The 26,569-nt window shown below is 36.2% G+C and overlaps 1 non-coding gene across 1 annotated transcript; it reads right to left on the bottom strand.

Moving 5' to 3' along the window:
- Positions 1–16,213: 16,213 nt before the first annotated feature.
- On the bottom strand, positions 16,214–16,316 carry LOC121499187. The gene has a single exon (XR_005990032.1). It is a non-coding gene; the product is annotated as a U6 spliceosomal RNA (small nuclear RNA).
- Between the last annotated feature and the right edge of the window lie 10,253 nt (positions 16,317–26,569).

The raw sequence follows: 26,569 nt of genomic DNA, 5'->3' as shown, positions 1-26,569 counted from the left end.
ACTGTTGAGCAAATCTGTTTTGATGACAATATGGTTCTGTTTCTGGGCATGTCAGATTTGCCATCTTTCCTGCTGCTAATTTGTCTTGTACCTACACATGTGTAATGAATCTTGAGGGTTAAGATCCTTTTCCCTTGGCCATGTTGAAGCCTAGTTTGGGGAAGGTTATAATATGATGAAAAGAATTGTAGTACAGAGAATAAGCTGTTTGTTCTACTATTAAACACTTCTTGCAGCTATTTTTCAACTCATAAATGCTTGTATATTTATAATGTGTCTTGTAAAGAGTTCAAAGTGTATTTCAAAAGCATCCTATTAAGGCTATCTGATTCCACTGTTGATATTATTAGATATCATGCTATGATCCTGCTTTTAATGATAAACAAATGGCTTGAGCAACGACGTACAAAAATCAAAGTAAGAAAGCAGTTTACTAAATCAAGATTTCTATTCAACTTTTTCAGTTCACATCTTGAAATTAATTTAATAGCACAATCTTTGTGAGAAGGAGTAATTTTGTAATTTTATGTGTTTTCAAGATTGTGGTTTGGTGGCAGATAGAAGACAGAGGTTTTCCACAGTAAGATCTTGGAGGCATGTTTAGCATGTAGAATGCCTGAGAGGAGAGTGGGTAGGTGTTTCATGGAGGAGGAGATCCTCCTTAGCTGCGAATTCTAAAAACTGTAGCAGAAGATACAATGGTGGAAGAAGAGAATTTATGTAAATTACCTGAGTGGAGTTCTAAATATATATTAAGTATTTTTTATTAAAGATTGTAAAATGAATTATTATTCTTTCCTTTTGCCTGAAGGTTTATAGCATTACCACTGTAATACTTCACTAGTTTATTTCTAAACTTAAAAACGACAGGTTCTCAAAAAAGATTATTTTTATTTGTGACAAATGCATAGGATGGAATGGGAGAGAACTACTTTAAAAGAAGCTAATGTAAAAAAAAAAAACCCTCCATAAACAATAAACATAATCTGGTTATCTTATACCACCAGAAATTCAGTGTGAGCTAATAGTGTGATGTCACTAAATAAAATATTAATGTAGTCTCAGTGTGCAATAGTGGAAGCATACTGGTATAACCATCTCTGTTATACTTCAGGGTATAACAGATGTGTAAGAATGAACAATGCTTATGTGAGGAAAAGAAAACTTAAATGGGACATTCCAGCTGTCTTCAAATATTCAGGGTGCTCCCTCATGTAGAAGATGGGTGGACTTAGTATAGTTGCAGAGCATAACCATGGCATCAATGAATAGAACTTACCAGGAGACACATTTCAGCCTGTAAACTAGCTAGAAAATAGAATGGTCTAAAAATGAAAACTGGCTTCTCCTTTTGGTAGCAAATGGCCTATTAAGAAAGAGCATACCTAAAGCTCAGATAATTACCTTTCCAAAACATAGAATAAATGGTTTAAGTTCTTTCCAACTCTATGATTTCATGATTCTAGATATTCTCACAGAACATGATATTAATTAAATATGTAAAGTACTTGCTGTCTTTAGTCACTGTCCTAAGGAGTATGCACTCATTCATTCATTCATTCACTCAGAAAATATTAACTAACCACAGGTACCAGGCATTATTAAAGGCCCAAATGTTTGCCTTCCTAGAGTGATGTTCTATTTTTTAAAATAATTTTTAAAAGATTTTATTTATTTATTCATGAGAGACAGACAGAGAGAGAGAGAGAGAGAGAGAGGCAGAGACACAGGCAGAGGGAGAAGCAGGCTCCATGCAGGGAGCCCGATGTGGGACTCAATTCCGGGACTTCAGGATCATGCCCTGGGCTGAAGGCAGGTGCTAAACTGCTGAACCACCCAGGGATCCCCCTTAGAGTGATATTCTAAACAGCACAATTAAATAAAATTATCTAATAAGTGAAAAAAGTGATACATGTTCAAATTAAAAATAGAACCAGGAAATAGTATGGGGAATCGTAAGGGAGGATTTGCAATTTTAGATGGGGAAGGCTTTGTTGAGAAGATTATTATATTTGAGTGAAGGCTTGAAGGAAGTGAGGAGGCAGATCATATGTATATTTAAGGGAAAAATAACCCATGCAGAGGGAACAGGAAGCACAATGGCTCTAAAGCAAGACCTGCCTTTTGTTCTGAGCAGTAAGGAGACCCATGTACCTGGAGGCAAGTGGCACAGGGGAGGTTAATAGGAGTTAAGGTCTGGGTAATAAGGCACCAGCTTTTGTAGGGCCTTTCAGGTCTTGAGAATTTGCTCTTTCCTCTGAACAAGATAGGCAGCCACTGAAGGGTTTTGGCAGGGAGCAACATGATGTGGTTTACTCTGTGATTTGCAGGGAACATATTGTAAGGAAGAAGGGAGACAAAGAAGGCTATTGCAATAATCCAGGAGACAGCTGGCCCCATGTTGGTCACAGCAGAGATGGAGAGAAGTGGTCAGAGCCTGCATTTATTTTGAAGACCACAGAGTTTGCTGGCAGTTTGGATGTGAGATGTGAGAGAAAATAGGGATTAGGATGACATCAAGGAGTTGGGCCTGAGCACATGGAAGGACCCTCGTTGATATGAAATGAGATGGTGAAGATTATGAAGCATTGGGTAGGGTGGGAGGGGTTTCAGAAGCTTTCCAAGAATTATCTCTTTAACCATCTTAAAATGCTTTGAGGTTATAATCTCCATTCTACCAAAGATGAAGCTGAAATAGGAGTTAAGGAACTGGGCAGCATTCAAAGGGAAGGCAAGTTCTGAACACAGGTGCCTGACCAGGACTTGTTCTCCCAACAACTGTGTTATGATGTCATATTATCGACGTGGTTACAACATGGCCCATGTTCCTCAGCAGAGAGCAAATGGCACAGGCTCAGTAACACATACCACCGCTGAGGCATGGGAATCTGTGAGGAGGAGACAGAAGGCACAGGAACAGGAAAAGACTAAAAGGCAACTTGTACACATAAATGATGACTCCTCTCTCTCGGTATTATTGGGGAAGGAAAACATTTTGAGTAAAGAGACTTTTCTCTGGTTAGCCAATTGTTGAATTTTTAAAAGGTCCCAATTTTCCTAATATAGAATTGATTCTGTGTCATGTAAGTAAATTGAGCATGATGGTACTCCTTTTTCCTAATTAGATAGCTTTATTTTTAATCATTCTGGCTATCAATTTTCAACATGATAAGGGACTTAAATTTTGTATCATATGCTCAACTGTATTCCGTTTTTATGAATATTAAAGATAATTTGAAAAGTGTAGCAAAGTATTAACATAATCAAGGTCACACTAAGAGGTAACCACGAATGGTATTTTAGTACATTTCCTTTTAGTACTTCCTTTAGTATTTTTAGTATTCATATTTATAGATGTTATATATGATGGATATTATTACTATATGTAACTTTGTATTATGCTTTTTTCAGCAGACATAATATAGCTGCTTCCCTACATTATTAAGTTCTTTGTAAACGTAATATCCATGCATAATTCTTTTAAGCATCCCCCTGTTGTTGAACTGACCTATAATTTTGTATGTTTTTTTAAAAGGACTTTTACTAATATTGTTAATAATTCCCCAATACAACTGCTTGTGTTTATAATGAAACCGTATTTTGGAGATTGTGCAGTCTGTGGTGTGCCAGTTATGTTATTCTCTCTAAAACAGTCACTGGTGAGAGAAAAAGCTTGAACTGATAAAGTCACTTCACTAGAGATCTATGTTCCATGCTCTTTGAAAATTTGATTTGTTAATGTTTTTTTTTTTTCCATGTCAATAAACTTAACTCTTTTAAAAGCAGGCAAAGAAGTGATGTACTCCATGCCAATATTTGTAATTTTGTTATAGTTTTCTTGGAACTTTTATAGGAAACAATAAATGCAAGTCTTTCCAAGTAACACTGTGAACTTCAATTTTATTTTAATGATTCTTCTTCACTAAGTGGTGCTTAAGTGTTTAATGTTTTTCAGGGATTAAAAACTAGCTATTGATGCATTCTGTGATGAGTTCATGGGGTTATATCTATAAATTTCAAGTCTTGGGGATTAAATTTGCTAAACACTCTGGAAATATCCTTTTGCATTTTCTTTTTTAAATGAATATATTCTAATATTCATCTTTGTTTCTACCTGTATAGACTCTTTCTTTAAATATAAAACAACTGTAATAACTTAGTGATCAATCTGTGATGATGGCATGTGAGTGCTTTATTTTTATTTAGAAATAAATAAATTTAGGGATCCCTGGGTGGCGCAGCGGTTTGGCGCCTGCCTTTGGCCCAGGGCGCGATCCTGGAGACCCAGGATCAAATCCCACATCAGGCTCCCAGTGCATGGAGCCTGCTTCTCCGTCCGCCTGTGTCTCTGCCTCTCTCTCTCTGTGACTATCATAAATAAATAAAAATTAAAAAAAAAAAAAAGAAATAAATAAATTTAAATCTCAGCAATTTTCATCAAGTATGGTGGTAGCTCATGCTTAGGGTCAAATTTACAATATCCAAAATACAAGATTTATCTATTTAACCTGATTGAACAAAGAGATACTCAGTTAACAGCAAATTATATTTAAGAAAAACTTGTATAAGTAGATGACCAATTTAAAAAAATTGAATATGAAAAAATATATACCTAACATTAAGATCATGCTGGGTAGAATTTAATCTTTGATAATTTGTGCATTTCTTGAATTATAAAATATTTAAATTATATATATTAACTGCTCTTGTCGATATTTTGAAGTTTACTAAAGACAACAAAAACAAAATATAAAGTAAACAAAACAAACAAGGAAACACAACCCCAAGAACCCAAGAATATGTATTTTTTTCATTTGTTTTTATTGAAGTTCGATTTGTCAACATATAGTATAACACCTAGTGCTCATCCCATCAAGTGCCCTCCTCAGTGTCCATCACCCACTTACCCCAACCCCCTGCCCACCTCCCCTTCCACAACCCTTTGTTCTTTTGCCATTTTGGAGTCTCTCGTGGTTTGTTTCCCTCTCTGATTTTTCCTACTCAGTTCCCCTCCTTTCTCTTATAATTCCTTTCACTATTTCTTATATTCTCTGTATGAGTGAAACCAAGTGGTGATTGACTTGCAATTGACTTACTTCACTCAGCATAATACCCTCCAGTTCCATCCACATTGAATCAAATGGTGGATATTTGTCCTTTCTAATGGCTGAGTAATATTCCATTGTATATACAGACCACATCTTTATCCATTCATCTGTCGAAGGACATCATGGCTCCTTCCACAGTTTGGCTATTGTGAACATTGCTGCTATGAACATTGGAGTGCAGATGTCCCACCATTTCACTACATCTGTATCTTTGGGGTAGATACCCAGTAGTGCAATTGCTGGGTCGTAGGGTAGCTCTATTTTTAACTTTTTGAGGAACCTACACATTGTTTTCCAGAGTGACTGCACCAGTTTGCATTCCCACCAACAGTGCAAGAGGGTTTCCCCTTCTCCATATTCTCTCCAAAATTTGTTGTTTCCTGTCTTGTTAATTTTCATCATTGTCACTGGTGTGAGGCAGTATCTCATTGTGGTTTTGATTTGTATTTCCCAGATGGAAAGTGATACAGAGCATTTTCAGAACCCAAGAATATTAGAGTTGGAAGAGTCTACAAACTTTATCTAGTATAAACTTCCTAGAAGACTGCTAAGGAGAAAATGAATCAACTTACTTAGAAATAAGCTCCAGGTTGTCTGACCTCTAACTCATGTATTTTTTTCTAACATAGCACATTAATTACTCCTTATGAGGCATAGGCTTGTAAATATGACTTAATGTTAGGTTAATCAGCTTCCTGTCCAAAGATCCAAGACAGGAGTGACATTAATTACCAAGATGGCGACATGGCTCATTCATGACTTCACTCTCCCTCACAAGAAGAACTAATAACTATTCATAGGTAAGATACCACTGAGAAAGTCTTAGAACACAGGGGTTAGACTGAAATGCCCCTGTACTACAGAGACTAAGACTGCATTCGAAGTGTCAAAAAAAGAGGTTCCATGTTGACTACATTACCCTTCCCCCAAGCCAGCAGAGAACTACACTGATAGGTCTCCCTTGAGCTATGGTTCTTTCACCAAAGGAAAAAAAATGCCCAGAGTGGACATTCAGCTTCCCTGGCATTGTGGATCACTTCTTGGGAGCCTCAACTCTGGTATCATCCCACAGTATTACAGGGACATGTGTGAGGCTTGACCACTGGGAATCTGATTCTAATGGAGATGAGGGGAAGTGTTTGCAACAGCCAGTGCTCAGATCTTGGCAAGCCAAATTCCTATCTGCAGCATCCGTGTAGTTGTCTGAACTAGTATCTTAGTTTATCTGCAGAGCCAGGATGGCAGTATACCTTGATCAAGAAATTCAGTGGGAGCACAGATCCACCTGATTTGGGTCCTCAGAGAAACTTGCTGGCCCTGAACACTAGTCCATATCCCCAAAAAGAGCCTTCTTGGACTTACAGCCAGTTCTCTAGCTTTGCCCAAGCAAAGAAACTAATTCATAGTCCCTCCCATTGCTAAATATAACATTCAGCCCATCTGACCAGAGAACCTAACCAGAGAAAATGAGAAGCTGTGTAGCCCCTTCAATGGTCCTGTGTGCAATGGTACTTAAACAGAGAGCACAGACTGTGGTCTTCCTCATCTGCACATCAAAACCAGTGGTCCTGTTTGGCCAGGGAATTAAGTGCAATCTTCTTTGATTTGGGTCCCCCAAAAAGCTATACAGGTCATGGGACCCACTTAGCTGCCCTGCTGGGGCAGGGGAACTAATTCATAGCCATACCTGCTGCTGAGAATATTACCCAGTTCTGACATCTAGGAAGCCTGAACAGAGAACCCAGTCAATAGTGGAACCCATCCTACAGCCTTGCTTGGGTGGGAAAACAAGCCAGCAGTCCTATATAACTATTCCCCATCACTGGTACATATTCCTTACTCCTATACCTTAGAGCTCAGGTAAGGGCCTTGATCCAAAATAGACTCTGATAATAAACCCGCCTGCTAAGAACATAGAAGAAGACCTGGCCAGAAACTCAAACTGAATTGATTGATAAAATATTCTTTCTGCCAAAGTGAATTTGTAAAGACTGGAAAGGAAAACTCCTCATTGACATGTACAGATACCAATATATCGAGTCAAGGATCACAAAACAAGACCAAAAACCAAAACAAACCCTACAAGTAAATGTGAACTACCAAAGAACACTAATAAAACTTTAATAACTGATCCCCCCAAAACGGAAATTTATGAACCATAAGACAAGGAATTCAGAATAATCATCTTAAAGTTTAATGAACTACAGGAATACAAGATACACAAATAAATAAAATTAGGAAAACAGTGCATGAACAAAACAAGAAGTTCAACCAACAAATAGAAACTATCAAAAACAAATGGAAATCTTAGAGCTGAAAAATATAATAACTGAACTGAGAAGTTCAATACAGAGCTTCAAAAGCAAACCTAATCATAAGGAAGAATCAGTGACCTAGAAGACAGGACATTTGAAATTGCTCAGTCAGAAGAATAAAAAAGAGTGAAGAAAGCCTATGGGACTTATAGGACACAACCAAAAGAAACAATATTCACACTGTGGGAAAGCCAGCAGAAAAGAGAAAGGGACAGAAAATATATTTAAAGCAGTAATGGTTGAAAACTTCCAAAGCTTGGGGAAGGAAACAGATATCCAGGTCCATGAAGCCTAAAGGACTACAAATAGGAATATACCAAGACGCATAATTAAATTGTCAAAAAGTCAAAGAAAAAGAATTTTGAAAGCAGCAAGAGAGAAAAAACAAGTTACATATAAGGGAACCCCCATAAAACTATCAGCATAGTTCTCAACACAAACTCTCCAGGCCAGGAGAGAATGGGATGATATTCAAAATATTGAAAGAAAATAACTGTCAACCAAGAATTCCACACTTGTAAAGATATCCATCAGAAGTGAGGGAGAGATGAAAATTTTCTCCCAAGCAAACAAACCTGAGGTAGTTTATCACCACTACACCTGTCTTACAAAATAAAAAAATAAATAAATAAGGAGTTCTTTGAATGGAAATAATGGATGCTAATTAACATCATAAAAACATAAGATAGCATAAACCTCACTCATAATGCTAAATATGTAGTCCGACTTAAATTCTCTAATATGGAAAAGATGTATACAAATCACTTACAACTCTAAAGTTAAAAAACAGTAAAAATAACCATACCTATAATAATCTTTTATTGGATTCACAATGTAACAATATGTAAATTATAACATCAATAACCTAAAATGCAAGGGAGAGGAGAAGTAAGAGTTTAAAGTTTAAGAACGCTATCAAGGTTAACTTGGTAACAGTTTAAAATATGGTGCTATAGTGGTGCCTGGGTGGTGCAGTTGGTTAAGTGTCCTACTTTTGATTTGGTTCAGGTCAGGATCTCAGGATTGTGAGATTGAGCTCCCCATTAGGCTCCATGTTGGGCTTAGAGAGCTTGCTTAAGATTCTGTCTCTGCCCCTCCCTGTCTCCCTCTCACTTGCTCACTAAAAAATAAAGTAAAATAAACTAATAAAATCAAATAGGGTGTTATAATTTTAAGATACCTTATGTAAGTCGCATGGTATCCACAAAGGGAAAATCTGCAGTCATCATACAAAAAAAACATAATAAAGAAGTCAAAGAAAATTGATACAAAAAGACATCAACACATGCACAAAAACCACAGAAGGATTGGAAGCAAGAAACAATGTATCTACAAAATAGCCAGAAGATAATTTACAAAATGGTGATAGTAAGTTCTTGTCTATTAATAATTACTTTAAACATAAATGGATTGAATTCTCTAATCAAAAGGCCCACAATGGCTAAATGGATAAAAAAAACTAGACAAAAAAAAAAAAAAACAAGATCCAATGAAATGCTGCCTACAAGTGTCATGTTAGCCTTAGACGCACATAGACTGAGAGAAAAGGGATGGAAAAAGATATTTCAAGTGAATGGTAATCAAACCAAACAAAGCAAAACAAAACAATGACAACAAAAAACAGGGGTAGCTATACTTGGACAAAATAGACTTTAAACCATAAATGGTAAAAAGAGACAAAGAAGGTTTTTATACGATAAAGGGATCAATCTGTCAAGAAGATATAGCAATTATAAAGATTTATGTACTCAACATTTGTTCACCTAAATATATAAAACAAAAACTAACAGGCTAAAAGGAGAAATACATTGCAATATGATAATAGGTAAGGACTTTACCAGCCCACTCCCAAAAATGGATAGATCTATAAAGAAAATTATTAAGAAAATATTAATTTGAACAACACTATAGACCAAATGGACATAACAGGTATATACAGAACATTCTGACAACAGAAGAATACACATTCTTCTTGAGTGTGCATGCAACAGTTTCTAGGATAGATCATATGTTAAGCCACAAAACAAGTCTTAGAAAATTAAAGAAAATTGAACTCATACTGTTTCTTCCCTGATGACAATTTTTGAAACTAGAAATCAGTAACAGGAGAAAAACTGGAGAACTCATAAATACATGGAAATTAAACAACAGTTTCCTGCACAATCAATGGATCAAAGAAGAAATTAAATGGAAAATAAAAAAGGTGCATTGAAACAGATAAAAATGGGAACATAACATGAAAAAACTTACGGGATGCAGAAAAACCAGTTTAAGAGGAAACTTCATAGCAATAAACACCTACATTAAGAAATAAAAAAGTTCTCAAATACTCTAACTTTATACTTCAAGGAAATAAAGCAAATAAACTGAGCCCAAAATTAGTAAAAGGAATGAAATAAGAAGGATTAAAGCAAAATATAAATGAAATAGAGAACAGTAAAACAATAAAAAAGATAAACAGTTATTTGAAAAAAATAACAAAATTGATAAACTTTTACCAAGACTAACATAAAAAAAGAGGACCCAATCAATAAAATCATAGATAAAAGAGGATACATTACAACAGATAGCACAGAAATACAAAAAATCATAAGAAGGTATTATGAACAGCTATCTGTCAACAAATTGGACAACATAGAGAAAAAAGAAAAAAATCTTAGAAGCATGCAACCTACCAAGACTGAATCAGAAGGAAATAGAAAATCTGACCAATTACTAGTAAGGAGATTGCATGAATAATAACCATAAAAAAAATCTATTCCAATGAAGAAAAGCCCAGGACCAGAGGACTTTTTAATGGTGAATTTCATCACATATTTAAAAAAGAATTAATGCCAATCCTTTTTAAATTCTTCCAAAACAAAGAGTTATTTTATGAAACCAATATTACCCTGATATCAAACCATAAAAAGATACCATAAAAAAACCTATGGGCCAATATCCATGATGAATATAGATGCAAAAATTCAATAAAATGCTAGCAAAATGAATTCAGTAGTGTATAAAGGACCATTAACCATGATCAAGTGGGATTTGCCCCTGGGATGCAAGGATGATTTAACATACATAAATCAATGTGATACATCACATTTATAGAATAAAGGAAAAATAATTATATTATTATCTCATTATACACAGAAAAAGCATTTGAGAAAATTCAATATCTGTTTACAATAAAACTTCTGAACAAATTAGTATAGAATGAAATACCTCAACATAATGAGGGCCATATATGACAAGCCTAAAGCTAACATCATACTTAATTGCAAAATGTTGAGAACTTTTCCTTTAAGATCAGAAACAAGACAAGCATGCTTACTCTTATCTAGCATAGTCTAGAAATCCTACCTAGAGAAATCAGGCAAGAAAAAGTAAGTCATCAGAATTGGAAAGGTGGAAGTAAAATGGTCTCTATTTGCAGATGATATAATTTTGTATATAGAAAATCCTAAGGACTCCACCAAAAAGTTATTAACCTAAAAGACAAATTCAGAAAAGTTGCGGAATATAAAATTAACATACAAAAGAGTGTAACTTTTTATATACTAGAAACATTTTTTTTTTTTTGGAAAATAAAATAATCCCATGCACAAAATTTTAAAAAAATCAAAGATAATAAAATACTTAAAAATAAATTTAAGGAAGTGAAAGATCTCCACACTGAAATCTATTAGACATTGATAAAAGAAATTGAAGACACAAATAAATGGAAAGGTACCTGTGTTTGGATTAGAAGAATATTGTTAAGGGGTGTTTGAGTGGCTCAATCAGTTGAGTGACCAACTCTTGATTTAGGCTCAGGTCATGATCTTGGAATCATGAGATCAAGCCCCACATGGAGCTCCATGCTTAGTCGGGAGTCTGCTTGGGATTCTCTCCATCTTCCTCTCCCTCATTCCTCCCACCCTGCTCAGGCTCTGTCTCTCCCTCAGACTCCCTCTCTCAAATAAATCTTAAAGAATATTGTTTAAAGGTCTATACTACCAAAAAGTCATCTATAGATTCAAAGCAATCCCTGTCAAGAATCCAATGGCATTTTTTTATGAATGTAGAAAAAGAATCCTAAAATTTATATGGAACTACAAAATACCCAAACAACAAAAACAATCCTGAGAAAGAAGAATAAAGTGGAAGGTATCACATTTTCTGATTTCAAGCTATATTATAAAGCTATAGTAGTCAAAACAGTATGGTACTGGCCTAAAAACCATATATACTCCAATAGAATAGAATTGAGAGCCCAGAAATATACCCATTTATATATAGCCAACTAATATTTGATAGCAATCTTAGAATACTCAATGGATAAAGGACAGTCTCTTCAATAAATGGTGCTGAGCAAATTGGATATTCATATGCAAAAGAATAAAACTAGGCCCCTATTCTTCACCACTCACCAAAATTAATTCAAAATGGATTAGAAACTTAAGTCTGGATACTCTAAAATTCCTTAAAGAAAACACGGGAAAAAGTTGTTTGTTTTTTTTTAAGATTTTATTTATTTATTCATGAGAGATACACAGAGAGAGAGATAGAGAGAGGCAGAGACCCAGGCAGAGGGAGAAGCAGGCTCCATGCAGGGAGCCTGATGTGGGACTTGATCCGGGGTCTCCAGGATCACACCCTGGGCTGTAGGCTGCGCTAAACCACTGAGCCACCAGGGCTGCCTGGAAAAAGTTCTTTGACATGTGACTTGGCAATGATTATTTGAATGTGACACCTAAAGCATATTTAACAAAATACAAAATAACTAGTGGGACTACATCAAAAAGCTCTGTTCAACTAAATGAAAAGAAAACCTATCAAATGGGAAGAAAAAAATATTTGCAAACCATGTATCTGATAAGGGTTATTATTTTAAATATATAAGGAATCCATGCAGCCTGACAGCAAGAAAACAAATAATCCAACTAAAAATGGGCAAAGGACCTGAATAAGATACCTGGAATATTTTTCCAAAAAAAATATGTGAATGATCAACAGGTACATGAAAAGCTGCTCAACATCACTAGTCATCAGGGAAATGCAAATTAAGACCACAAGAAAGCACCTTACACTTGTTAGTATGGTTACCATCAAAAAGACAAAAGATAACACATGCTAGAAAGGATGTGGAGAAAAGGCAACACTTGTGCAGTGTTGGTGGGATTGATCCAGCAGCCATCAAAAATAAAATAAGTTTCCTTAAAAAACTAAAAAGAGAACTACCATGTGATCCAGCAATTCTGCTTCTGGGTATTTATCTAAAGGAAGTGAAAACATTATGTCAAAGATATATTTTCCCCCTTATGTTCATGGCAGAATTATTTACAGTAGCCAAGGCATGGAAATAACCTAAGTTTTCATGAATGGATAAATGGATAAAGATGTGATTACACACACACACACACACACACACACACACACACACGTGCGTGCATGCATACGCAATTAGATTATTCAGCCATAAAAAAGGAAATCTTTTTATTCATTTACAACAACATGGACTTTGAGAGTATTATGCTAAGTGAAATAACTGAAAGAAAGACAATAGTATGTGATCTCATTTATATATGCAAACCTTAAACAAATATTTGTGGTTTCCGGAGAGGGGGGTTAGGGAGAGGTAATTGGATAAATGTGGTCAGAAGGTACAAACTTCCAGGTATCAGATGAATAATTACTAGAGATGCAATTTCAACATAATAACAGTGGTTAACACTACTGTGTGGCACATTTGAAGGTTGTTAAGAGAGTAAATCCTAAGAGTTCTCAACACAAGGAAAACATCATAAGGAAAATCTTTTTCTCTCTTTTTTCTTCCCCCTGTACCTATATGAGATGATGGATGTTAACTAAACTTGCTGCGGTAATCATTTCACAATATATGAAAGTCAAATCATTATGCTCCACACCTTAAATTTATACAGTGCTTTATGTTAAATATATCTTAAAACTGCAAAAAAGAAAATTACCAAGGGAAATTTAGGGCTCTTGTTTTGATGATATTATCAACTACTGTCATATTCCTCCAGTTTTAAGATGCCATAATTTTTTTAAAGATTTTATTTATTTATTCATGACAGAGACAGAGAGAGGCAGAGAGAGAAAAAGCCTCCATGCAGGAAGTGCAATGTGGGACTCGATCCCAGGAATCCAGGGTCAGGTCCTGGGCCAAAGGCAAGTGAGAAACCACTGAGCCACCCAGGGATCCCCAAGATGCCATCATTTACAAAAAATAAAATTGGTTTAATTACTGTTCAAAAAAAACCACACCACTACACAAATATATATTTTTAAAGATTTATTTATTTATTCATGAGGGACACAGAGAGAGAGAGAGAGACAGAGAGAGAGAGAGACAGAGAGAGAGAGAGAGGCAGAGACATAGGTAGAGGGAGACGCAGGCTCCCCACAGGGAACCTGATGTTGGACTTGATCGAGATTCTGGGATCATGCCCTGAGCCAAAGACAGATGCTCAACTGCTGAGCCACCCAGGCATCCCTCACTACACAAATATTATAACATTACTGACTTTATAAGTAGCAAAATGAATATCTTAGATTCAAAGATGTAATGTATTCTTTTTGCAGGTACTTGTTGGCTTGTATACATTTAGTCTCTGTTCAGACGCAATTTAAAAAGATCACTTATTGACTTATTCCAGTAGGAGTGCTTCCTTTTAAGGTGTGAATCCTCTAAATCTGTTGGTGATCCAGGGTAGTAACTATGGTTTCATGTGGGTTCCATTTGCAGGTCCTTCCTTCACAATGTCTGAACAAGTTTACTTGATAGTTTAAAAGAACAAAATACTTATTTGAAACTTAACATCCACTTTTAAAAATATTCAATTTATACCTAACAGAAGCTTAAAGACAAATGATCCTTGTATAATTTTTCTAACCTTCAGAAACCAAATTCATGGCATAAGTGCCACTCCTGATGGCTCTTCTACCTTTGACAGCCATAGAGCTAAAATGTGGAGCTTATATAGAATGACATACATAAAACAATACTCTAGGAACTGTTATTTATGGTCTGAGTTAGCTCTTGGGTTGAAAACTATCAACCATTTTCTTGTGACTGGTGAAGTCCCTAGGTGGGTATGCTTAGAATGATGTATCTATTAGAGTCTTGATCTATTCTAAATATTCATTTCCTCTTAGTTTTATTTGTAACTCTGACCCATATGATTTACTTCTATCTCTTACACCTGAGGCTCACTGAGAACAGTGAATGTTTGCCTGCCATGGTTCAGAGCTCAGTTTGTGAGGGACATATGCTTTCTGTCTGAACACACTATCAGTTGTAATTTGTAATTCTACAGCTTATTCCATCTACTGTTGCTCAAATAGATACAAAAGGGGAGTGGTAGGAACTACAGTTCTCTTGTGTGACTCCTTCCAAATGCCCTCAAGTAATAAGAATGGTCCAAATACATTCTGAATGAGTTTTGGCAGGAAATATTGCCTGTACCAAAAGTTGCTGGGAGATGTCCTCTCATGATGGAAATTCTTTCTAAATCTGTTTCCTTCATTGTTGTTGACTGTCTTTTACTTAGAACCAATAAAAACAAAAATAAACATGCAAGAAACCCCACACCCCACCCAAACAAAACAAACAAACCTGTAGCCCATAGTCCTGTATTTGCAAAAGGTCATAGAGTTTTTGCTTACAATGTGAAATCATTCTTTCCTTACTTTAGGCTGTTTTCAGCCCATGCAGAGAAAAGACTGGTAAAAAGAAAAAGGTGATTCCATATATTTGAAAGATGAAATAAGAATAAGTTAATATCAGATGGTTCCATGGTAGTTCTCAAACTCTAAGTCCATGGAACACTGTTGTTTCTTGAGCTGAACAGATTCCAATGAAGACAAAAATAAAATACTTCACAGCAGCCTTTTCCAGATTCTGGGAAAAGAAAGAATCCACAGACATGATTTTCCCAATTTCAAGTTATTTCAACTTTTTAATCTTTGCTGTTACTGTTACAGTACTGCAACTGAGATACACAGTGATAGAAGAAAGTGCAAATTTAATCATTTGCTTTCCTTATGGACTTGTGTATCTATCACTATTTGTATTTTATACATTTATGGGGATTAAGAGAGGTGGAATGGGGGAGAGAAAGAGATCCTGTTAATAAACATGATTCTAATTTATATAGATACGTTCAGAACAGGATAGTTTCAATAGTTGAATTCCAGTGAACAAAGAGTTATACTGCTTTGTAAAGAACTCCATGATTTTGTTATTTTGACATCTGAACAAGATTAAGTAAAACCATCCAGTAAGATTCACCCACAGTGTTCATTGCCATATCAGAGATCTCTGCTACCACCATAGTTCCAAGTCCTACTCTATCTTCTCCAAGGTTTCTGGAGAAGCCCAATTAAGAGATTTGTAAGAAGTTTCTTCCACTAAGCAAAGTTCCTCCTCAGCACGTAAGAGATAATATTCTCTTTCAAGTAGCTTTTTTCTTGATAACTGTTGAAATATTGTGTCACGTTAGCTGGTATATTTCCCCACTCAGAATGGCACTGAATATGTCTTCTTGCCCTACCAATTAAATAATCCTGGGCTTATTGCCGTCATGGTAGAGATTCTATTGCAGAAATGTAGAATGAAAGAAATTAATGAATACTTAGCTTTCACATTTTGAAATATATCTTTGAAGTTCAAGACAAGCTGACATTACTAAGGAATTTTGAACTACAAGAGCTAGGTTTTTATATTTTTCAAAAGCAGAAAAGTTCAAAGCATAAAGTTCGTACCAAAAAAAGGGCTACATTTTTTTTCAATTTTTAAAAAAAAATATGGAATGCTTCACAAATTTGTGTGTCATCTTGCACAGGGGCTAGGCTAATCTCTACACAGTTCTAATTTTAGTACACGTGCTACCCAAGCAAGCACTCATGTTTCCAGTCTTGATAAAAATCCTTCAAGTTGGGCTTAGGGAGATAATAAGAGGAAAAAAAGGTGTGTCAGAGTGAATCCTGAGTGTGAGTGTCTAAGATATGAATTGGTCATTGTATATTCTCTCTGTGGTTAGGTCCAAGTGGAGGCATACGATGGAACTTCTTATAACTTTCATTTAAGTTTGTCATTTGGAAAGGAGAGGATATATGCTTGCTTCTAAGGTGGAACCCAGGGAAACAGACAAAAATTGGGACAGTCCTAGTAGTACTACATCAGCTTGGTGCAGTAGCAGTGGAGTAGAAATGGTGATGAGATGTGAAGAGACAGATCACACTTGAGATAGCTCTACAAGACATTTTCCTATGGCACAAAAGGTTCAGGGAAAATAGACATTTCATGGCCCCAAGAGTGGAAAAGAAGCAGATGAATGGATAGCAGATCAGGAAATGTTTCTCTGTATGGAAAGGGAAACAGACTGTGGAATAAAAATTATGAATGAGATAGTGGCTCTTAGTGGATGCCAGCACAGGAGGATGGAAAGCTAGAGACTGGGGAGGGTGGAAGTGTCAGCAGAGGACCAGATTCTGACCCCTACCCAACGTCCCTGCTCCACATCACCACCACTCACTAACACCTACAAACAGGTAAGATTCCAGAAACCTGGGAAAGACAGAGAGGGGAAACTCTTAGAAGGCTAGCTTCAATTTGAAATAGTTAATTTTAGAATTGACTAAAATCAGGTAGGATAGGGGTTTGAGTTGATTTATAGAAAACTATGGAGGCATATTATTTTTGCATATCTGAATATTAGGGCCTGATCACTTATACTTGCTACATATGCTTGATTTCTTCCTATTTCTATTATAGAATCTTGATTAGAAATGATCTTATTTTAGGGTATAGAATTACTTCTTAAAGATTCATTTCTTAAACCAGGCTGTAAAGCAAAATTGTTTACAATGAAAAGTTATTGAAGAAATTCCTAAGGCCAAGCATATAGTACAATATACAGTATATATATTTAATAAATCCCACACAGGCAGTTTTTCTGCCACAGCTGGAGAATAGCTGTTTCTTCAGGTGATACCAGATTAAGTTGTGTGCTTTGTGTCTTAAGACACTTAGTTTGCAAGAAACTCCTAAAATTAGAGACTCATGGGACTGGACACTATCTGAGGGCAGATTTAATTCCTCCTACCTGCCACTCTGAGGAACTGGATCATCCAGGAAGAAGAGCTTTTCCCACATTGTTTAGTTCTCTCTCCTACACACATGCTGGCATTCTTTCTAAACTTACTCCTGTATATTTGAAAATGTTTTAAAAGGACAGCTGGACTCTTCTGTTTATTCCTGAATTTTTGATCTGTATTATGGCTCTGGGCAAAAGGCCTTTGTAAATCTACCTGGCTTGACAACTTAGATCCATGGTTAGATCCATTATCATTTAAATTAACCCTCTTTCCTCCCAGTGCTAAGTGTCTGTTCTCCATCTCATAGGGTTAAAGCAATATGGGCTTCTATCTTCACCCAATACATGGAGGTTTTGATAGTATATTAACATTTTCAAAACTATACCTGACTTAGTTCAATAAAACAACTGTCTATTTGAAACAGTAAACTTGAAAGAAACTTCTAACTTCCCCTAGGCATTAGTTTTTGTCTTCAAAATGAAAACCTATTAATGATGATAATCAGCATTTAAAAGCAAAACCAGTCACACATACTTAATTGTGAGCTCAGATTCCATAATTATGCTCTTTAAAAGTAAACTTTTGTGATTATTTTAAACTAGGAAAAAGAAATTATATTGAATTTTAGTGTTACTGATTCTTATTAGTAATGACTAATAATTATAGGCAATAATTACAGGCAGATAGAAGTTTTGTGGGAATTAATTTTCAATTTAGGAAGCTTTCTAAGAATATAGTTCACTCTTGAGGAACATGGGTGTGAACTATGAGGCTTCACTAATACACAGATTGTTTTGATAAATACAAGGCTATAAATAAATTTTCTCTTCCTTATAATTGTCTTAATATTTTTTCTTGCTCACTTTATTGCAATACAGTATATGATATACATAACACACAAAATATGTATTAATCAACTGTTGATGTTATTGGGAAGGCTGTGTTCAACAGTAGGCTCATTAGTCATCAAGTTTTGGGGAAGTTGAAAGTTATATGCAGATTTTCTACTGCACAGAGGATTGGTTGGTGCCTCTAACTCCTGTGTTCAAGAGTCAACTACATATATGCGCAATTATGAAGTTAAGGTTGGACATTAAATTTAAAATGAGATTAATACAGCAAATTGTTAAAAATTAAGTTGATGTATACTACATGATCACACATTGCTAGGGCTTCTCCCCAAGTTCCAGAAGGGGAGACTAAAGTGCCCCCAAGCATATATTTTATTGGTTGCATAGTAAATATCACTCTGGGCATTTGGTAAATAACAGACACTGAACTAAACACTTTACATTTGTTATTTCATCTGTTATATCATATTTCATAGTCATCCTATTTAGAGGTTAGGAAGTCAAAGCTCAGAAGAGGGTGTGAAACTTGCCAAAGTTCACACAGCTAATAATGGGGAACAAAAATTTTAATACATTCAAGATCTGATTCATTCCACATCATTTTTAACAATACTTATTTGAAGTTTGATTAGCACAATTTAAAATGTTACTTTATGTAGTATCAGTTCCAATTAAACCTAAATAGACAGAAATATGTCCTTCTTTCTTCACCCATTGTTTCAATTTATTTTACATGCAAGTTAAATCTTGACCATGGCCAATATTTTGACAAACATTAGATTTGTATCTAGGTTCTGGAAACAATTATGCTTTATAGTAGATCCTGGTTAAAAGCCAGGCTAGGCATAGTATTTTAAAAACCTCAGTAGTGCTATTAACACTCAAGTGAATCAATATATTTACCTACTGATATGTTGAAAACTGATTGCTTTTACCACGTTTGTTTAGATTCATCCTAGAATGTTCTGTTTGGAGGCAAAGAATCTGTGAAAATATAGGTTTGAGATTTGGGGTTGTAATTCAACTGAACCGCAAGCTCTGAGTTTTATAGAAACACCAGAGAACAATTTTTCCTGTACTTTGATTACTATCTGCTCAGGTTATTGATTTTTGTCATTTCTCTTTGAGCCTGGAGTTTGATGTTTATGATGCTTAGCTATATGACTGCAGAAATCTTCAGGTTCCAAGCACAGAGTAGGTTTTATTTGGTGTATTTACAATCTTTCAGGCATCTGGATATGTTAAAGTCAGAGGTTAAAAAAGAAAAAGGAAAACCATCTTTCATTACATATGTATGTATACATAGAACATTATAAAACATTTATATATTGGGAAAGGTTATTTGTGTTTAAATGCAGTAGTTCTTGACATAATGACCCCCTAGACCCTCACTGGCAGATGTTATTTTGCTTCAGGTGCACATCATGGTTTATTTGCTGCTTTGGGTTGTTTAGCTGTGTGATCCTTTTGTTTTTACCTTTACTTTCATGGTGGGTCTTTCAGACTGTGCCATGACTTGGTTCTCATCATCTTAACTTTAATATGTCACAGATCAAGTATCTAATTATGTGCTTTCTTGCTTCCTATGCTAGTCTTACTGCTAGTCCCCTGTCAACAACAGTTTTAAGCTGATTTCCTTTGGCAGCAATGCCCCTGAAATTTATCTATATATGCCTCTGAAATTTATATATAAGATATATGTTTTTGCCCTGGAGTTTGGCCATACATTTTAAACATCTGGGTTTTAATTAAGATTTTAATTTTGTTCTAGTGACTTCCAATTTACTATTTCTCAGGCAGGCACTTCAGAAAGAGATATGAAGAGAGTTTTCTATTCTTCATTGCTAGAAATATTATTAAAGTAATATATAAGTAATATAGATATTTTCGTGCCTTAGAAAGAATATAATGGTGATTGCTCTTCAGATGGGGGGCGGGGATGACTCTTTTACAGAAAAAAAGGGCTTTCTTTATTTAATGCTTAGGAAAAAATTTCCTCTGAGTCTGGGTATAAAACAAGCACTGTTGAAAGAGAATTAGAGTCCTATTATATTACTTTTTAGTATCTGTTTTTTATTTTGCTATATTATTCCAGGAAATGGTATTATTGATTGATTGGGATCCAAGAAGTGATCAAAAACATACATGCCCTATAAAATTGTGAATTTGTTTAGTCTTTTTCAGAAAATTGGAGTGTTTAAACCTAATCACTGCTGATACTATGTGATAAGCCTTGTTATTTAGAACATAAAATGTGAGACCATTCTAATTCAGTTCAATCAATGACTCTTATATGTCTACTATGTGGCAGAAAATGTGCTCACTGGTGAGAATATGAAAATGACTTATGTCTGCCCTCTCCAAGAGCTCACTATTGATGACAAAATAGAGCATTAATGAAAGAAAGAAAGAAAGAAAGAAAGAAAGAAGAAAGAAAGAAAGTCATTTGTTAAAGGAAACATGATGGAATAATTTTGTCTGAGAAACAATATATTCTTGAATATAGTATTTGATGATCTGTTCAATTAAATTAAATCTGTTCAATTAAATTAACTAGAATAATGCATCATCAATCTCTATAAGTTTATTATTTCAAAGGAAATAGTAGGGAGAGAATAAAACCTCAATCTGGTATCAGGTAGACCTTTGGTCTGGTCAGGGAGTCTTGGCTCTACTTCCTACTGTTGAGTGACTTTGTTTTAATGTATGTAAAGTGGTGACAATATTACATGTGGATAGGTTTACTTATGAGATTATCTACTACATAATGGTTTGATAACATAAGCCTTCAAAAATGTTGTTTATTAACTTGATCATTACTAGAAGTAATGAATGGTGTAGAATGGTATAGAGACTAAAGACTACTAAACAAAGTAGCCAGGAGATGATCATTATATAGGGCCATTTTCTTTTCTCTAAAAACTCCTAAGAAATGAAAGAAAAAATTTTATGCTCTTAAAAATATTTTAAAAATATTCATGGGGCTAAGTAATTCTATAGAACAGTGATTATCAAAGTGTGGTCACTGGAACAACTATATCAATATCATCTGAAAAGTTGACAAAATGCAAGTTTTAAGGTCCCATCCTAGATCTATTGAATCAGAAATTCTGGGTATGGGGCCCCATTGATTTGTGTTATAACAAATCAGGTGCTTTTTATAGATGCTAAAATTTGAGAAACACTGCTGCATATTGATATCAATATTATATGTCTTATTAGATAAGTCATTTATGACCAATTTTTTACAAAAATACTTCTTTATTGCCCGGTCTATATTTAGGAATATAGCCCAATTTACTTTCAAATGGAAACTTTCAAAGTCATTCTTAATAACAAAGTTTTCCTTTTCATTTCATTAAAAAAAATTGCTTTAGTTACTGGAAAAGAGGAAAAAAAAGGAAATTAGAATAAAGTTGAACTTTAGTTGAAATTAAGTGAAATTTAGTATAGACTGAGTCATATAAAGTAATAGAATGTTCTGAGAACTTTTCTGCTAGTCATGAGGTGTTGAAGGTAAGAATATATTTTTGATTTCTCTGATCATAATATTTATGTTACTATTATTTTTCCATAAACTAATTTTTTCTTTTTAACATCTTTTGAAGACTCTTCTCCAAATACTTTGTATTTGTTTGGTAGAGAAGATAAATGTTCATAAACATAGCAGAATAGAGGTTGCTCGAGGATTTGAATTTGTTTAATACAATTTTGCATTCATAGTATCTACCCTTGTCCCTGGTACATGAAAGTGTTTCATAGATATTTATTAAAATTGTGTTAAAATTATTATACAGTACAAAGACAAAAGGAACCAATGCCATAGATGAAATAAAGATAAAAATAATTCAAGATTTCATAAAAGAGAGATTACTTCCATCTGGAAGACTAAGAAATATTTCACAATAAAGATGGAATGTTAGCTAATCCCTTGAAGAATGAGTAGAATCTAGACTGCTTGGATAGAAGAGTTAGGAGGCATAGGGAAATCCAGGCAAAGTGAATAACATTTTGCAATACACAGATTGGAAGTGCAGGATATATACATGAGAACAAAAAGCTCTATATAATAGAAAAACCCCAGAAAATACCATGATAATTTTTTTGAAGCCAAATCACTAAAGAAAAAGTAAATAAGTGCCAAATAAGGCTTGGCACCCAAACAATATTCTATGAGGCCTGTAGAGCCATTTTAGATTTTTGAAGAAGATATAAATGCTTAGAGCTACACTTAAAGATGGTTAATTGGCCAAGTATAAACTACATTAAAGAAGGAGCTGTTGAAAGTGGGAAGAGGAGTGGCAACCTGGATTTGAGAGATTAAGGGAAACTCAATTAACCACTCATTATATTTAATGAGGTGTGAGGATCAAAGAAGATATATGTCACTTAAATTGAAAGCCTGGATCATTAAGAGGATAATAATTCAAAGAAGAGTGTAAGAGAACAGAGGCAGAAGGGGTTTAAATTTTGGACATGATGAGTTTGAGATGCCTCCAGATCAAACAGGCAGAGAAATCTAGAAAATATCTGAATATCAAATATTGGAGCTTAGTAACCAAGTGAGATTGCACATGTAGATTTGAGCCATCTGTTTAGGTTGAATATGAATTTCCAAGGAGAGAATGCAGGAGAAGTCAAAGACATGGTTTTGGATAATCTAGATAGTGTGGGAAAAGAAACAAAGAGGACATCTGGAAACATTAATAAGAAGATATAAAAGAGGATGAGGAAGGAAAAAAGACATACAAATTGATGACTATGAAGTCAATAATCGAATATCAATAAGTTTAGTAGAAATAAGGTTGGAAACAAAATTCTATAATATTTAAAGGAAATGAATGATGAAGAAATGAAGGTAAACATGAAAACATCCTTTAAGATTTCTAGCTGGATTGAAGGTGATAATGGTTACATGGTGGCATAAGATGTACCTCCTGCCTTTCTCCAGTTTTATTAATTAAGATTCAGCTTACATCCATGAACAAAAGTTTTGTGAGAGCTGTGGGATCAAGCACATTATTTCAAATGATCAAGGAGGATTCTCACCCACCTTGATATGGGCTGTGAAACCAGTAGAAGCCTATGAACTAGCCTCAGTCCCTCAGTTGGGGTACACCAGGAGAAGGCTGACTTGAGCAGATACCAACAGACAAGAGAGCCTTTGTAGAAGTCCAGATTTCCAGAGGAAATATTCCAGCATTCCATTAGAAAAGAAGAAAATACAAGTTTAGATGTATTGGAGAGGGTAAGATATGTCAGTGCCATACCTCCCTCAAGATGGCATTGCATGGGGCTAAAGTAGCCAATGGTGACCTTTCCTGTGGGAGAAAGGAAGAACAGTGAGTGAGTGCCTATCTTCTTCAGTAATGTAGATAATGATGCAGAGCTCATTTCTCTCCCACAAAACCCAGGGTATTGAGGTGGGACCCCCATGACTGAGGGAGTAAAGACATAGGAAAGAGACAGATAAAATCAGAAGGCATTAAAGGGATATAATTCCTATGGACTGCATACAAGATTCAGCAGGAAGTCTGAACAAGAGCCACTGGAAAAACCTCATAGTATACCACCACTTGGCCTATAGCCATCCCAATGACCAAATACCAAACCCATATCTTTCCCCACTCTGAGGCTGGCACCTTATGTGAGCTTCAAGGTCAGCAGCAAGAGTGAGCTCTGGAAGCCAGGGAATAAGTACAGAATGCAGGCCAAAATCTATGGGCAGAAGAAACAAATCTGAGCTGTTGCACCAACTCTGAGAATACAAAAGAGGTTTCCAGCATCCAGCATGATAAGTTTTAAGATCAAGAAAAGATATAGAAGCTTAAGGATTCTGCCACAATCAACATATATGTATGATTAAAAACTCTCAACAAGGTGGATAGAGAATATACCTCAACATAATAAAGGCCACATGTGATAAGCCCAGAGGTAACATGATACTCAACAGTGAAAAGCTGAAAGCCTTTCCTTTAAGATCAAGAACAAGATAAGAATGCTCATTCTCACCACTCTATTCAATATAGTATTAGAAGTCCTACCTGGAGCAATTAGGCAAGAAAAAGAAATAAAAAGCAAACAAATTAGAAAGGAAAACTGCCATTATTTGCAGATTACATGATACTGTATAAAGAAAACCATGAAGACTCCACCAAAATGTGTTAAATTCAGTAAAGCTGCAGGATACATAATCAACATACAAACATCAGTTGCATTTCTATACACTAACATATCAAATATTAAGAAAATAATCCCATTTACAATTGTATTCAAAAGAATAAAATATCTCAGTTGAAATTTAACCAAGGAGATGAAAAGCCCATACACTAAAAACTATGATGAAAGATTAAAGAACACGCGAATGGAAAGATATATACCATGCTCATGAACTGGAAGAATGAACATTGTTAAAGTGTTCATACTACTCAAAGCAATCTACGGATTCATTGTAATCTTTATCAAAATCCCAGTGCATTTTAAATAGAAATAGAATGCATAATGCTAGAGTTTGTATGGGTACAGAACCACAAGAGACCCCAACTAGCCCAAGCAATCTTGAGAAAGGACAAAGCTGGAGGTGCCACAGTCCCTGATTTCAAACTTATTACAAAGCTATATTTGTGGAAATAATATGGTATTGGCATAAAAACAAAGACATAGATTGATTGAATAGAATACAAATAAACCTACACGTATATGGCTAATTTATGACAAAGGAGATAAGAATATACAATGGGAAAAGGACAGTCTCTTCAATAAATGGTGTTGGGAAAATGGACAGCCACGTGCAAAAGAATAAAACTGAAGCACAATCTTATACCATACACAAAAAATATCTCAGAATGGATTAAAAACTTGAATGTAGGACCGGAAACTATTACATTTCTAGGAGAAAAAGAAAAGAGAAAAAAAAATTTCTAGGAGAAAACATAGGTGGTAATCTCCCTGATGTTGGTCTTGTGATGATTTTGTGTATTTGACTCCAAAAACAAAGGCAACAAAAGCAAAAATAAAGTGAGACTCCATCAAATTAAAAATCTCTGTACACCAAAGGGAAAAAAATTATAAAAATGAAAAAGCCTACTGAATTAGAGAAAATATTTGAAAATCATATCTAATAAGGGATTCATATCCAAAATAGATAAAGAATTCCTAGATTGGGGGGAAGAAAGATGCTCTAAGAGCAGGGCCCTCACCCCGCCCGGCCCACCAACTTACCTAGAAACTTTCAAACCATCCTGCACACCTCCGAATTCGGCCTGAGATTGGAAGAGAGAACAGCCGGAGCACGACAGAGAAGGGTTTTCGCTTCTAACCCGGTAGGAAGGTGGGAAAGACGAAGCAGCATCCAGCGGGGCGGGGCTGCGAGGAGCCGGGCTAAGGCCGGGAGGGCCTCGGCCGGGAGCGCCCGCCCGGAGAAGCGGGAACTCGAACGATCCCCGGAGTCTTCCCGCCGGGAGGGCGCTCGCAGGGAGCTCGGGCAGGACCGCAGGAGGGCAGCGGAGCCCCAGGTTCCCGGGGTCACTAGCAGGAGGGCGCCCCAACCCCGCGGGCCGAGCTCTGGGAAGGGCTGGAGCCGCGCCCGGGGGCCTCGGGGAGAAGCCGGGAGGGGGCGGGGGCTCCGGGCGGAGGGGGCTGCACCTGCTGCCTTCGGGAGCCGCGGCCCCGGGAGCGCGAGTCCAGCGGCGCAGGCCCCGGAGCCCAGGGCGCGGGGGACACAGCCGGGACCCTGCTCCCCCGGGACAGGCGGGGCGGGGAGGGCCCAGGACAGACGCTCCTGCCCCGGGCCCCCTCCCCCCGAGCATCCAGGCCCCTGCGGGTGGTTACTGGGGAGCTGACTCCAGGGCTGGGGGGCGGCCGCCGCCAGTGGTGGTGTCCCTCCTGGTGTCACCCTGTGCCTGGGAGGGGCGGGCCACCAGGGAACAGGGGCCTCACGGGGGGTACACAGCTACCCGGAGGGGGGTTGGGCATCTCCCCAGGTGCACACACCTGAGAGTCAGCACAGCAGGCCCCTCCCCCAGAAGACCAGCTGGAGGGACAAGGGAAGAGTAAGTTCTTGGCCGAGCAGTGCTGGAAAGCTCCAGGACTGAGAGAAAATAATATTTAGAACTAGAGGGTCTCTCTTTTTTTTTTTTCTTTTCTTTTTCCAGTACAACTCATTTTTATATCAGACTAAAACTTTCCAATATTTTTTTCTCTTTTC

This window comes from Vulpes lagopus, chromosome 9 (assembly GCF_018345385.1).
Source record: "Vulpes lagopus strain Blue_001 chromosome 9, ASM1834538v1, whole genome shotgun sequence".
In the NCBI taxonomy this organism is placed as follows: Eukaryota; Metazoa; Chordata; class Mammalia; order Carnivora; family Canidae; genus Vulpes; species Vulpes lagopus.
The sequence above is the reverse complement of the archived record's forward strand: the minus strand, read 5'-3'. Positions and strand labels throughout refer to the sequence as shown.